Raw genomic sequence first — 14938 nt, forward strand, 5'->3', positions numbered from 1 at the left:
TCTTTCTGTTCTGTTTTAATCAAGAAAACTGATTTTAGGTTTAGGCATATGCAGGCTCCCTTCTAGATGTCAATGAAGGACTATACAACGATATATGAAAGTTCATTGTGTTCAGGTTAAGTTACAATTGTCTGTGATGATAACAGTATTTTCCATATGATAAAGAAAATTGAGTACCGTCAATATCTGTCAATGTTCGAGTTAATTGATTTCTTGGCAGACCAAGGCATTGCTTGGATAAAAAAAACAATATATGAAATTTATCTTATGCCTGTCTGTGGGAGAAAATAATTGTGAAAAAATATATGTAGAGCAATGGCTACATAGTGCTATTAAAATTGCACTTGTGATTAAAATAGAGATGTGATTGTAGTGGAAAAGGGTAAGACGAGGGAAGAAGAAGATTATGGGAATTTGCTGAGAGGCTTGCATTTTGTGATTTTCAGTTCCCCCCTTGTAATAAGTTACACCATCACCATGATGCATTATGGTAATATGAGATAAATGTTCTAAAATTTTAATATTTTTTAAGGTCAGTTTAGTATTAACATCACGCTTCTGTCTGAAATGCTTTACTTCTTTCTACCTGGATAAAAGTAACATTCAAATTTGAAAAGGGGAAAAGTTCCATTTTTCATCTTTTTCCATTACCATAGATAGCTAATTTCAGCAATTCCCTATATGTTTTTTTTTTTCAATTGCCATGGCTAGCATGTGTCTAACAGTAATAGGGAATATAGACACCTATAGCAATACTATTAGCAATCTCAAACATTCACAGAGGAACTCAGAAGCAACACAATATCTGAAACGACTGGCAGCATTTCAGTTTGAAAAACATGTAAATATTTGTGCGGGCACCTTCATTTCAGCACATAGTTATCTCAGTCTCACACTGAAATTTAAATAAATTGCCCAAAGGCGACGATATTAACGCTCAGCCTAACCCAGACCGTTCTGTGTAGGTATAGGGGAAAGTCCTTCCCCTGGTAGGGCTCCTCCGTTGAGAGCAGCGGCAGGAAAGCCAGCCGAGCCGCCTGAGCAGGGCTCACACCGTGCTTGCCGCCTGCGGGGAGCTGAGCCGAGGTGGGAGGGCAGGGGCACGAGTTTACGGCAGAGGCAGAGTACGTCAGCGGTGTGGAGGGAGCTGAAGGCCAGCGGTGCTCTTGCCAAGCTCTTTCTGGTCCCCTTGGCAGGGGCTCAGCTGCAGCAGGTAATTGCTAATTTTGTGGCACCCCATCTCGTTTATACGAAGCAAGCATAGGTGCTGCCCTGGGCATCGGTGATGGTGCTGTGTGGGTGCAAAGTAGTGTCTTGTTGGTTGTTTTTCGGGGGGTGGTGGCAGCGGTACGGGATGAGCAGAGCCTCCAGCTGGATTTAGAAAAAGGAGCAAATTAAAAAAGCCTGTCTCCTCCTAACACTTAATGTTTATTTCTACAGTGAGTGCTGCCCTTAAAATGTAAAAGCCAGGTTACTAAGTACTTGGTGGTTCCTTATTTCTTATACCTATTATTGCTATATAATATTGGAGTTATGACAAGACAAGTGCTGGCAAAGAACTTTTGTTTCCACTTGCATAATTGTTGGAGCCATGAATTGGTGGAAAAACATATATTTTGTTTTCTCTCCAGGGAAACTCTTTCCTAACATCCCATCTAAAATCTATGGCAATGATCCTAACGATTTCAGAGGAAACTACATTGGGCCCTTTATAGATCTCCTAACAATTCTTTTAAAATGTATTTAATGTGTATCTGCTTTGGTTACACTCCTTCAGATAGCATTTGTCTTGACTAGCAATAAATGTCTTAAATTATGCTGCATGAAGCTATTGGATACGCATGGAAGTTGGATGATTTGTTCTTTCTTCTAGCAGTAGGCATATCATTTCCCTGGGCATGATTTTTTTTTTAAAAAAACAAAAATCTGTCCCTCCTACCTATCCTTCTCTGCCCTCCTCTCCCCCCCCTTTTTTTTTTTTTGGTTTGAATACATACTGGGTTACTGCTACATTCACAAATTTTCACTGGTTGTACCCTATTGAAAACTCATCTTGTTCCAGTTTGGAAATCAAGGAAATAACTAAGCCTGTGAATTTTATTTCATGTTAATACGCAGAGATGCACAGCCTGTAGACTTAAATAGTAACATTATTCTGTAATTTAAAAATGAGATAATTATCGGATCAGTTGCTGCCTCTGGGCTGGGCTGTAGTGAGGCAAGTGGCTATAATCGATATACCTGAAGCCTGTCAAGGGTTAATGCAGGCCCTAATTACTCTCCCACCTTTGGCTGCCCATTAAAAGCAGCAGCTTTAAAAGACTACGGACTTGGCTGCAAGGAGTTAGGAAACAAACAATGTGGATAAATAAGATGATGAAGTAAAGTGAGCTCCAGGGAAAGAGAGGGGCTAATTCCAGGCTGTTTAACATAGGTTTTATTTTGGTGAAAAAAGGTGGGCCTTGTACCTTCATCTTTCCTTGTTTGGGGTGGTAACAGTAAGGGTTGAAAATCTGGTATATTTCCTAGCCTGGGACTCACAAAACCAAGAAGATAGTCCTCTGGGCTCTGGGATATGATTCTTTTTTTCTTTCTTTTTATTCTTTTTTATCCATTTTGTAATGGTTTTGTAAAACCATTGACTACACAGAAGAATAAAATCACAGGCAACGAAAGATGAAATGTGAAAGACTAACTCATGGATTTGGCAAAAATGTAGTTGGACCCTCTTCAAAACACGTCTACCTGGTGCTATCTCTAAGGCCTTAGCTTACTGTAATAGCATGAACTGATTCTTTTCAATACGACAGGTAATGTCAGTCAGATGAGGGACTTGCTCTGCTCTGGCCTAAGGTCAGATGCTAGATGAGAGATGAGTGTGTCGCACTGATTGTGTCTGAACATGGGAGCTGTTGCTAAGTATAAAGCAACTTTTGCTGTTATCTCTGAACGAGGAACTCAGAAGCAGAGAGCAGATGCTCTTCCTGATGGTGCTTGTGCCATGGGCTAACGGTAAATAGGTTTGGCTGCTGGATTTCAGAAATTTGGGTTTTGTGGGAACCTAAATGGGCGTGATGTTGCCATCGTTAGCAGACTGAGGACCAAATTTTGCTTTTTGTTATGCAAAGACAAAATCAGCCCAGAAGAACCTCAATGTAAATACTAATTATTTATGTTCTTGCTCATTCATTCCTTCTGTAAAATACTTAGCTCTTTTTCTCTGCTTCTCTTGTTGCTTTCTGTCTGAATTTGTATTGTCTTCACTTGATTGGATGTAAAATACACTGGAACAGGGAAATTATTTATAGAGTTAGGTACTGGATCTGCATAGTGGTAATTCTTTCCAATTACCTTTCTTGCTTTTTTTAGTACTGAAGTGTCCAGACATGAATTCACTGTTCTGAGCACAAAGTGATTTCACAAACTTCACACACATTTGCATATTTCAAGTCAAATGAATGTTACAGCTGAATGACTATTAAACTAAAAATTCTTATAATCAATAGTTATAGATTTGCCGATATCATTCACATCCTTTGCTGTACAAAAGAAAAATCTCCATTGGAGATGAGTAAGTTTCACTTCTAATATTACTGGTTTTTCTTTTGTACACTGAAAAAACAGATTGAAGTAGCTAGTCTTTCAGTTTATGGTTTTCTGCTATATTCCACGATGCTGTTTATAGATGACTAGCTTAGAGGAAAAGCAAAGCTTGCTAACGGTGAGAATAAGAACTTGGTCAGAAATGATAAAATAAGACACAAGTGGGTGCCAGGTTCTGTAGTAAGGCAACAAAGTAAAGCCCCTGCTGTTGTTCTTACGATTTGAGGGAGGGCTATTGCACCATTCAGTGCAATGGGACTTCATGCAAGTACAACTGTGCCCCCAAGTGGATATCAACAGAGCTTTAGAGTTCTCACTGCCTCTTTCGGAGGTGCCCAGACCCCCAAACTCCTGTTCATCTCGGTGAAGGTGGAACCATGTCTGAAAATTTCTGTTTGAAGTGCACTTCAGTCAGAGACTTAGTCCTGTGCTTCTGGGTGCAGCCAGGAGAGAGAAAAAGACATTGCTGTCCAAAGAGAAAGTTTTGTCTTTTTAATGGTTGTGCTTGCTTTCCGTTTTCGATGCAGATGCTGGTGTTCTTTTCATTTAACCAAATTGCTTTTTTCCCCTCTAACTCTCACCCTATGCTATCAAAGGCCTCTGCTTCATTTCTTAATAATAGCCCAGCTGCCTCTTGTTTTTATATGTCTTTGTTGATGCATTACCTAGTTATGCCCCCTGAGTGTTTGCTTGCTGAAGCTTTATAATACCCACTGGAAGCTGTTTTAGGGACTATATCATTTCACAGAGCAACACCTATTTAGCTTCCATTCTGTATCACCGAATGTGCCCTTTGAACAAGCTTAAAAATAAATTTAGAAGCAGAGTGTGTGGTATTAAGTTGAAGAGCGAAACAAGATCTTCCCCTGGAATTTAAAAATACATATAAAGAGAAATTCAGTGGGTGCTGTGACAGTCTCTGTTAACAACAAAGCGAGGATGAGGTGGATCCCCGCACCCCCCTTTACATCCTTGATGATGAGCATGACTAGTATCAGGTTCCAAAGTGTGCTCCCTTATCTTGACATCTATGACTGGATGAAAATAGTAGCTGAGGTTTTGCCTGAAAACCCCTCCAAACTGGAACACCGTAGGAATGATGTTAGAATAGAATAATCTCAAATCTGTGGTGACCCATCCTACACTGCTCTCTTTCAAGGGCTTTTTTATTTAAGTAAAGAGCAAAGCTGTGAGCATTTGGAAAAAACGGCCTATAGAGCAATTTCTATTCCTACTACAAAAAAGGGAGGGAAAACCTCCCACCTCTCTTCAGACTTGTGAGCCTAGAGAGAACTTAATTAAATTAAATCAAAAGAAAAAAATATGAACAAGTGGGAAGAGAAATTAAATATTTATCTGTGCTAAATAAAAAAGAAGAATTCTGCATTTTTGAGCTTGCAAACTATCCCCCTGAATGATACTGTGTTCAAATAAAACTACTGAATCTCCAAATATAAATAGATAACTATTTGTAACTATATTTGCAGCATTCTGGCATGTCTGGCATGTTTTTTTTTTTTTTTTTTTTTTTTTTTTTTTTTTTTGTTGTTGTTTTTGTTTTTGTTTTTGTTTTGTTTGTTTGTTTTTTGTCCTGAGACTAACAAGTGAGTGGCAATGAGTATGTGAGCTTTGCTTTTCTTAGTGAGCCTAGAGGGACTTGTTCACTGGGGTTTCAAACTCTCAGCAGCTTTGTTGCGGTTTCTCCAAAGAAGGCTATATAAAATACAAAAGGGGCCTATGGATTCAGTTTAGAGCAGAATGGATTTTCCTCCCCGATTTATTCACAACGCTGTTACTCTTGCTCCTGTTGGAGTAATTGGCAAAGTTCATGCAGATTCCTGGGAGAGCAGCACTGGGCCTTAGTGAAACAATCTGTTTGCAGTTGTGCCGGCCCTGATTTCAGCAAACCGTGCCACTTGAGCAGGATACCACAGCGTATGTGTGACTTGAAGCAGGTTCTTCAGCACTATGCTGAACTGGGTCACCCCAGTTTCAGTCACCCCTTTCATTGAAGGTAGGGCTGGATACGTCCATATTCTTGGCTGAGGAACTGTGGATGGAAATGACTGCACACTGAAAAAAAGCAGGAGGTAGACAATAATTCATGAGGGTGTCTTGGCTCGGTTGGGTGAAAGGGAGGTGAGAGTAATCTGGCAGATATGCACTCTAGCCTGTTTTTCACATCCTTGGTAAGCATCTCCCCTGCTGGGCTATTAGCTGCTCTGGAGGAGTGTCCTCTCTTTGACAGGTTTCAGGTGTGTTCTGATAGACAGCAGGTATGAAGCAGCTTGAAAATAAATTTTCTGCTTGAAGTCAGCCTGTGTACTCCTTTCCAAGAAATGTTTCTTTACTTTCTGGATTTGTGCACCTCCTCTGAAATGAGGTACAATACTTAGTCACACAGAAAGGAGAGGAAAAAATGCTACCAAAGAATATTTGTAATATACGGAAAACTAAGTAACCAGTTGAAATTCAAAGAATGCGGAAGCCTTTTTTAGCCTTTTTTAAAGATCGGACTGGCATTACAGGTGTATAGTGAAATAATTTGGATGCTTTGGCATGAAGGAAAACTGTTTTTTTTCAGACAAAAAAATATCAGTACCAGTGGCACTGTGAGCACATCAGCTAGATTATGACATTTACACCTAAGCGTGTAGGCCCATTTTGACTTGGATCATTCTGATGCTTAAATAATTGTAAGCGTTTTTTTCTTCTGTTACACTGTGCCACAATGGACTCTGCTTGTCCTTCCAGAGGCAGCAGGTAACACAGACCAAAATGATTAGGTTAGGCTGGTTTTTTTTGTTGTCTCCCCTCGTTGTTGCTTACTACTCTGGAGAACAACTTGAATGATTGGTAATCTGAGGAAGTATCTGGAATACAATAAGAATTTATTTATTCTAGTATTAAGCTTTTAATAACTTCTATTGTAAAGACTAATTGAATAAATTGTGATTTAGACTGTAAGGACTGTAATAAATCCTTGTTGTGTTATATTAACATAGAAAATATGACTAACTTTTTGACGACAGCTTTGCAAACAAGACATTGTCCAAACAGGATTTGAGTCTGTGTACTTTGAAGTCATTTTGTTATCTGCATTTACTGAGAAGTTTTTTCACAATAATTCTATTTTTCCAAAAGCTTGCCTATTCATTGGCAGGATCCTGATGTTTTAGGCAATTTAGTTGTTTACCGGATTTGAGAAGTGTGACAGATGGTATCTCTTTACCAATAGTTTGTTTGCTGTGAACTATATGTTATATTCTGTGAAAAGTGTCATAGGGCAGCAGAGAAATTCCTGTTACCTTGGGGCCAGTGTACTGGGCCAGGTGGAATTGCCTACCGGATGGAGGAAAACCCTTTCTTCTGATAACAGTTGATCCTGGAGCAGCTAGAACCTGGAAGCTGTTTTGGGAGGAAACTATTTTGTATCTGGGTGCCCTTGCACCTTCAAGTCAGAGGCCTACAGCAGGAAGGGTTTCCTCAGGGAACAGGACTTCAGTCAAATCCAGAAGAAGTGGCAAAAAGTAATTTTCCTAAACCTTGCTTTGTATATGTGGAATATGTTGCATCATAAATCACTGACAGCAAGCCTGGAATACAGGCATGCCCTGTGGAGAAATGATGGTAAGGCAGATCCCTTTTCAAATACCTTTATTTCAATTTGTTATGATGGAAACATTTTAACACCCTTTTGGTATGGGGATTTTTGCTTGTGTTTTTAGGGTTTCCTTTCTAAGGAAAGGAAACAAGAGCATCAACCTCTGGCTGCTCCAGGGTCCGATCACAAAAGTTTCAACCTTCTCTGGCTATTTTAAGCCAGTCGCTAAACAGACAAATTTTGGCTGGTAACCTTGTCCCACACAGAATGTACCTAATAGAGGAGATTTGTCTAGACGCTGTTCAGCTCACATGTTTTGTGTAATTTTTGAGACTATGTAGGCCTTCCTTTAGACTCTTCTTTTTCCCATTCAACAAGCAGTTTTTAGTCCTTCTCAAGATAACTGGTGTTACAAATAATTTGGTATGCATCATGAAATTGCTTGACATATAAAGAAAAAGGATGAGTGATGGAGGACTGGGGAAAAAAGATGTGGGTGAATTGTCTTCATGCTCTCTTGTATTGCTTCTTTTCTTGTGTATTTTTTTCTTTCTGTTCTTTTTTCCAGTAATTGCTTGGAGTCGAGGAATCTGCTGGGGATGATCCATGTTTGGACACTTGAGCCTTTGCAGAACATGACCAATTGAGTACGTTCTTGAAAGAACATCTCAAAGGTAAATACCGTGCAGCTTTCTTTCCAAAGTATAACTATAGTCACTAACAATCTGAGCTTATTAAGCTAAAAAAGAATATGAAATGCTTATAAAAACCCTGCTGTCAGCCTCTGAGATTTTTGTTTTGTTGTGCTGACTGGCATATGTGCACTGACAGAGGTGAACTGCTGTTTTGAGGTATCACTAACTTTTTTTTATTCTGGGCATCTCTTGTCCTCAGATTCACCTGTTTCATTGCCATATTTGTTGGGTCTTCTTTGAGAAACAGTTAAATTTCTGCCTCTTCCCTTCCTTCCTATAAAGGCATAACTTGTTTCTTCATAGAGCATACTTGGAAAGCTGAAAGCTTCTCCTGTAAGTTGCTAATAGAAGCAAGAAATATGCTGACTTAACTGTCTATTTGAATAACCATAATCACTTTCTGAAAGTGATTTGTCAGTAGCATTGATAATTTATCTACAACAGGCCCTTCTGTCTCTACCAAGGTTTTTTTCACCCTTTTTACTCAGTTAGCATCAGCACCTGTAGCTGTATGTGCATCCTGTAGAGCATGGTTCAAGTGGTGTTTGGAGGAAATGGCATACTCCCAGTGTGGGGATCAGCTCAGTGTGTAGATCTCTTCATCTTTGGGGAGCTTTCTGACAGAATTGTACTAATACATCAAGGCTTTCTTTTTTTTTCTTTTTTTTTATGTATGGAGAGTGAAAATTATATCTTTATTATATATTTGCCTAACACTTACCTCTATATGTACTTGGGCAGAGCAGTGTGTCATATTTTCTGCTTGTTATGACTGCAGATAAGCTCTTTTAGCCTTTGTGTTAGGTTAAAACATGTTGAAAGTACATCAGAGCAATGCAAATCATGAAACTATTGGGCTTTTTCAGCTCTTCTATTCCTTGTTGTGAATTTCTGTTTTTTCTGAATTACATCTTCAAATTTTTCTGTTCTAGTCTTCTACCTGTTTTTGAATGGAAACTTGTTGCAATTCAGAATATTGTTATTGATTAATAATTAATAGTTAAATAATTTATTAGCTTAATTAATGAATTGCTTTCTTCTTCTGATCAAACTTTTTCTTTCTGTCCCTATCTGGTGATCCGTACACTGAATTGCATTCTTGAATCTTGAGGAGACATATGGCTAAACATTTTAAGTCTTGAATGTTACCTATTTGTTTAACTTAAGTAAACTTATCTGGAAACTTGTATTCAGTTTAAAATTCATAAATATTGTCCCTTCTTCCCCCTCACCTCTTTTTTGGTTAATGACCAGTTGCTCTCGGTTGATGTCTCTGCCTGTACTGTTGCTGATGCTTCCAACTCTTATCATCATCTGCATCTTGGAGTGTGGTATTGCCCTAGCATGTGCAGCTCCATATGGTGCTGCTTATGGATTGAAATTTTATCAGCTGCATGTTTTTTTGTTTTCAAAAATTTTCACTGTATTTTGACTTTTCTCCAGTTTTAGGAACTAGGGTTTGGAATGCATGGATTTCTTTGAGGAATGGTTAAATCTAGGTATTCCAATAGTTTTAACTTGACCCAGATTCTAACTGCAGGTAAGCAGAGAACTACTTCGTGTTTTGTATATGGGTTTTGTTGTTGTTTGTTTGTTTTTTTCCCTGGGAAGTGTTTCTTCTGATATTAAGCTTTTAACTGGAAATATTGTTGTATAATGCCAAGGTTTGTTTTCATAACAACTACCACTTTTCCACTTTTTGCTAGGAGAACCACTTGAAGGTGTATTTCTTGATTCATTTCGATGTCTTAATTGCATAATCATTTTCTAGATTGGGGACTTTAGCTAATGGTGATGATTACTTATAATAATCTTTACTGTATCCCCTTTACAAAGGTCATCCTACGTCTGTGGCAAAACCATCTTAAAGCAGAAGAGTAAAGTGACTTAATTTTTTGGTGACTTACTAGTTTGCTGGTTATAGTCAGCAATATCATTTTTGACAGTTCTGTAAAGTTACCTTAGTGAATTATTAACAAGGGATTAAAACAACAGAATATATATTTTTTTTGTTTTTCTTTTAGAAGACACCTGTTTTTATCCTACTTTTGGTGTAATAATTTATGTCCTGATCTTTTTATTAAAAAAAGTAAAATCTTTCTGTAGAGCAATTTACACAGCATGTGGACACTGTGAGGGCAGAAGGTTTTTCTGTTTTCCTTTTTTTTTTTTTTTTTTTTTGGTAGCAGTTACTGTTAATGAAACATCATTATCAGCATCTCTGCCCTCTGGTAGCTTATGCCTTGCTAATGGTTTAGGGCCAGACCCCCAGTTCCTGTTCCATAATGGGAAATACTGCTTTTCTACCCACACTGAAGCAGAGCTTTCTAATGTGATAGTTTATGCTCTGCTCCAAAGAATTGGTCTGTCTTATGTCTCTTACTGTTGCCAATGGAGTAGTGTATTTATTACGGTCTTCACTAGTAATAGCAAACAAACTTGGTTTTTGCTGGCCTAATGTCAGGCTAATCAACTTTCCTGCATCTAAAATATCAGGTAAGTCTCTCAGCTACAAAATGGACAATAGCTTACTACGAGGTACATTAGGCAAATTAGGCAGCGCTCTAACATGGAGGAGGAGATTCTTCCTGCTTCCCTCATTGGAACACGAGAGTTGATTTCCCAGTGAGTTTAGAAATTAATTTTTTGGATGTTTTACCAGTCAAGTTTGCTTAACATTCTTGCCTTTGCAAAATAAGTTGAATACAATTTGAAGCTGAAATTAAACCTGAGGAAGTTCAACATCTAGAGAAATAAATTAATAATAAAAGAAAGACATTGTCATTAGAGGCAGAGTTAATTTCTGCCTCAGCCAAGATATTGGATATCTTGTCTATGAATAACAATGAATATGAATTATAGGGCTAACATTCCTGGCACTGCTGTAAAGCCTGTCTTTTCAAAATTATATAAATAGATGCTATTTGTCAAATGAACATTGACTGGGTTCAAGGGCAGTAGCAGTAAAAGATGTTGTTCCAGGGTTGATAGCAATATTCAGTAATCCAAGCAACACTTACTCTGAGATCACTTCTCTTATATGCATGCTGGGTTGTCCCCCAGAAGTGTACATTTGTTACTTTTTTGAATTATTGGTTTTACCTTTGCTCTACCTTCTTTACAGTTTCATAGTCTCAAAGTGCATCTCACTGTTGAGCTACCCTGGAAAAAAGTTCTAAAGGTATGGATGGATTTTTTTTTTCTTCCATGAAACGACTGTCCACTGCCTTCACTAATGGAGAGATTTAAGCTTATCTATAGGGCTGAACTAACAGAGAAATATGAAAAGGCTTGTGGGTTTTCCTACTGGACTAGCCCATGGGATGTAACGACAGACTTACTCTGGAAAAACTTCTTTTGGAATCATATTGTTAAACCTGCTGCACCTGTTTAGGTGATAGCAGTAATGTTCATGAAGCATTTTCTTGAACAAGTATCCAACTATTTATACTATGGAAAATATTCTTTTCTTTGTGACTGTACATGCTTCATCTCTCACATAATGTAACACCATTCTTTTAAGTACACAGTATTCTTTTTTATTTTTATTTTTGGGGAACCACACTGAAAGATGTTAGCAATGAAACTCAGGATTTCTTTTACTTTTCTGGTAAACTGAGTATTTTCCAAGACCAGGGTATGATAGAATTTTTGTTTTGGTTCGTTCTTTACCAAAACATGTTTGTATATGTATATTTTTACTTTTTGCTCATTTTGGTGAAATTAACACCTTATTCAAGAAATTTCAGCTTTTACTGGTAGGGCTGACATTGCTCATTGTGGAAGTCTGATTCATGAACCTCAAGAGCTAAAAAAAAAGATCTTCAGAAACTTCAGCTAAAGAATTAGAATATATGCAGCATATGAAATTGTTCATAACTTTTTTAATAGTCTGTTTCAAAATAATGGTCTTGTTTTATAGTAAAGTATAGGTGAAGACCAGCAAAAGGTAACTCCATACACTCCTGCAGATTTTAATACATGTAAAGCACGTATGCCACACACTAAATCTGTGGCATGGTGTGTGGCACTTGAAAGATTAACTTCAGTTAAGTGGAAGACTAAGCTTCACTAAAAAGACTACTTTTATATTGTCATTGTTGAAGTCTGTATTGAATATTTTCTAACTTACTCTTTGTTTTCTGCTGCATTGGAAAGTGCAGCCGTTTTTGTGATATACTTCAGACAACGGTTTTAACCTCAAGTATTTGATGGTGTTAACAACCACAGTAGTGAGGGAACAAAGCTGAGTTAAAGATGGGAGACAAAGGAAACAGACCAGAAGATTATGTGGTTCTCTAAAGTTTACAGTAATCCCAAACATGTTTCAGGACTAAGGGGAATTGTGAAAGAATATTTATTTTCTGCTAATAGGCACTTACATAGTTTTAGATCAAATTTCTTCTTGTATGTTTGATTTACAACTTGGATTCCATTTTCTGGCTTGTGTGATAGTTGAGGGGACCTTTATTAGTAGTTCATGATCTTCCAGGGGCCCCATAAAATGAAAACTTTCTATATAGATATAGATTTTTATTTATTAATTTTAAGCTTACTGAATATAGGCTTACTTTCTTAGTTCTTGCAGCCAGAAGTAGTCTACTGACTTCTAGGAGTCCGTACTAAACTGCAGGTCTAACTAATGTAAACTACACAAAAACTGCAGGTAATCTACTGTGTAATGATGCAGAGTAGTAAACAGTAAATTTATGTGTATTTTCAATTTCAAGTGTGTTTATTTGTATTTTTACACCCATATCTTATCTTTGTATATCCAGGCATCTGGAATGCTCTCAGTGTTTAGCATCTTATTGAGGGACACTATCACTCTTGAGGAAGTCCACAGAAAAACAGTAAGTAGGCTCAGGTCTGCTGTTTTAAATATAAAATTTATTTTTTTTTACATGTTTTATGGTTTAACTGTGTTGTCAGAGCTCCCACATTTTAAAATGGCCCAGTCTGAAAACACTGAATTTTGTCTCTGACTGCTGATAGCAGTGTGTGTGCTGTGTTTGAATCTAGTCAGAGAGATGTTTTGATTTACGTCGCTTTTCAGAACCCTTTTTGTTGTTTTATACACAACAATAAGCCAGGTTGCTGCCTTGTGATTTTTTCATATGAAATATTTCTTGACGTTAGGGAAATAATTCAGGCTTCAAAGTTCAGGTTTGTTCTGCATTCTTGGAACAACACCTGTATAATGTTTATGGGTAAATATATTGGACTTGTCCTGGTATTATGTTTCATGAGAACCATTACTGTTAAATGTACAAACTGAGTTCAGAAATAAAATTTTCTGAAAATGGAACAAAGAAATGTATCTGACAGCTGATTTTTAATATACGATAACTTCAGTGGGTACATATTGGGATGTATGTGTAAAACATACTTTACTTTTAAAAAATCCATTAGAATTCTAGCTTTCAACAACATGCTAGGGAAAGCTAGCTGTGGTGGTCTCCCCCTTCCCTGCCTCCAAAAACTGAGATTTCTTACAGAGAATGAATGGCACAGAGCTTTGAACAGTCTTGGTCCACGGGCAACACTTGATGCATGACCTTTGTCAAGCTGCTTACTTGTTTTGTGCCCTTATTTTACTTCTCAGCATCTGGGAGCCTGTGTGAATGTGGTCATGTGTGCATGAGTGTGCGTATGGTGCCAGAGTCCTTGATCAGGTATCTAGAGGGTTCAGTCAGGGTGATGGTCTTTCTGTGGAGTGTGTATTTTGTTTTGTTTTGTTTTGTTTTTATTTTTGGATGGAAAAACTTTGAGCAGAGAGAGAGAAACTTGTTGAGTTTGTACACCTTTTCTAATTTTACCAGTTAAGCCCACAGGAGCTATGAGAATGCAGCTTAAGTGATCATAAGGCACTTCAGTCCATAGCACACCTTACTTAGGTGTTTTTCAGAGCTTAATGGTGTGTGTAGATCTGATGGTAGGGCTCTTGCAACCAGTAACAAGCTGGTGGAGCTGGTGGACAGAGATTTTTCTGAACTATGCTTTAAGAAAAGAGGTTGAAAGAGTAGTGGATTGAATTCTCATTGATCTCTAACGGATCTGTGAGCTTTATGATTCCACGTCCATCTATCCTTATTTTTTCTGTGGGGATATTTTACTCAGATTTTTGTAATTTTGGAAAACTTTTTGCCTCATTAATCATTTGTACATTACTCCATCAGTTCCTCTCCTTATTTCAGATCAGTGAATATAAAAAAAAAAAATTTAAGATTATATGTATATACATATATATACACACACACTTTTTTTTTTCCTAAGCTGACACTTGTGTACTTTGTCTATGGAGTTTTTTTTTGAATTCATCACTAAGTAAAACTTACTGGTGCTGAACTCTGCATTCCCCAAACTTGCTATACAGGACTGTGTATTCATTATGCATTTTTTTTATTTTTTGTAATCTTTAAGTATCCATATTTTCTTATGATAAAGAATATCAACTAAAAGTAGACAACATTATTTATCAAACAGCATTTAGAAACTTTCTCTGCTAAGATAAAATAGAAAGAAAAGTACATTAAAAACCATGTAAGATTATAATAAACTTTTTTGCATAGCAAGCATGTGTTGAATCATCTTAAGATGATCATCAAGAAGTATTGAACCAATTGGTAAATATTGACTGTGTCTAGGTTGAGATTAATATTTACCTCAAGGGTCAATAAATTTTGATGTTGCCTGAAAAGTGAAGTCAATATTTATATTGCTAAAACATTCTGAATGCATTCAGCAGAAATATCTAGAAAACTGTTATATAACCCTGGGGGTCCCAAGGGACACTTTCTTTCCAGCTAATACTGCAGAGGAAAAGTATGAATTGAAAAAACTCGTTACAATTCTAGTTACTTAGTCAAAGGCATATATACATATTTCATGTCAGGTGGCTCAGAACTGGTGAGCAAGAGCTTTCTGGAGGGTTGGCCCAAAGCTGTACAACATCTTTGTGATCCCCTGTGGGTCATATACATCCTCTCCCTACTTTAGCTTTGAATGTAAAGTATTTATATGACTATGCTTTATC

General features: G+C 37.4%; 1 long non-coding RNA gene across 21 annotated transcripts in view; it reads left to right on the plus strand.

Annotated features, from left to right (window-relative positions):
* The window catches only part of LOC134152437 (uncharacterized), a 377211-nt gene that overhangs the window by 296127 nt on the left and 66146 nt on the right, over positions 1 to 14938 (plus strand). For 20 of the 21 annotated variants that reach the window (XR_009961013.1, XR_009961019.1, XR_009961002.1 and 17 more), the window contains 4 exons: positions 7776 to 7881; positions 9346 to 9442; positions 11027 to 11083; positions 12681 to 12755. This is a non-coding gene — a long non-coding RNA (uncharacterized LOC134152437). Of the gene's footprint in view, positions 1 to 7775; positions 7882 to 9345; positions 9443 to 11026; positions 11084 to 11824; positions 11852 to 12680; positions 12756 to 14938 lie in introns of all 21 variants that reach the window. The other variant, XR_009961014.1, reaches the window with a different exon arrangement.

This window comes from Rhea pennata, chromosome 1 (genome assembly GCF_028389875.1).
Source record: "Rhea pennata isolate bPtePen1 chromosome 1, bPtePen1.pri, whole genome shotgun sequence".
Taxonomy (NCBI): domain Eukaryota; kingdom Metazoa; phylum Chordata; class Aves; order Rheiformes; family Rheidae; genus Rhea; species Rhea pennata.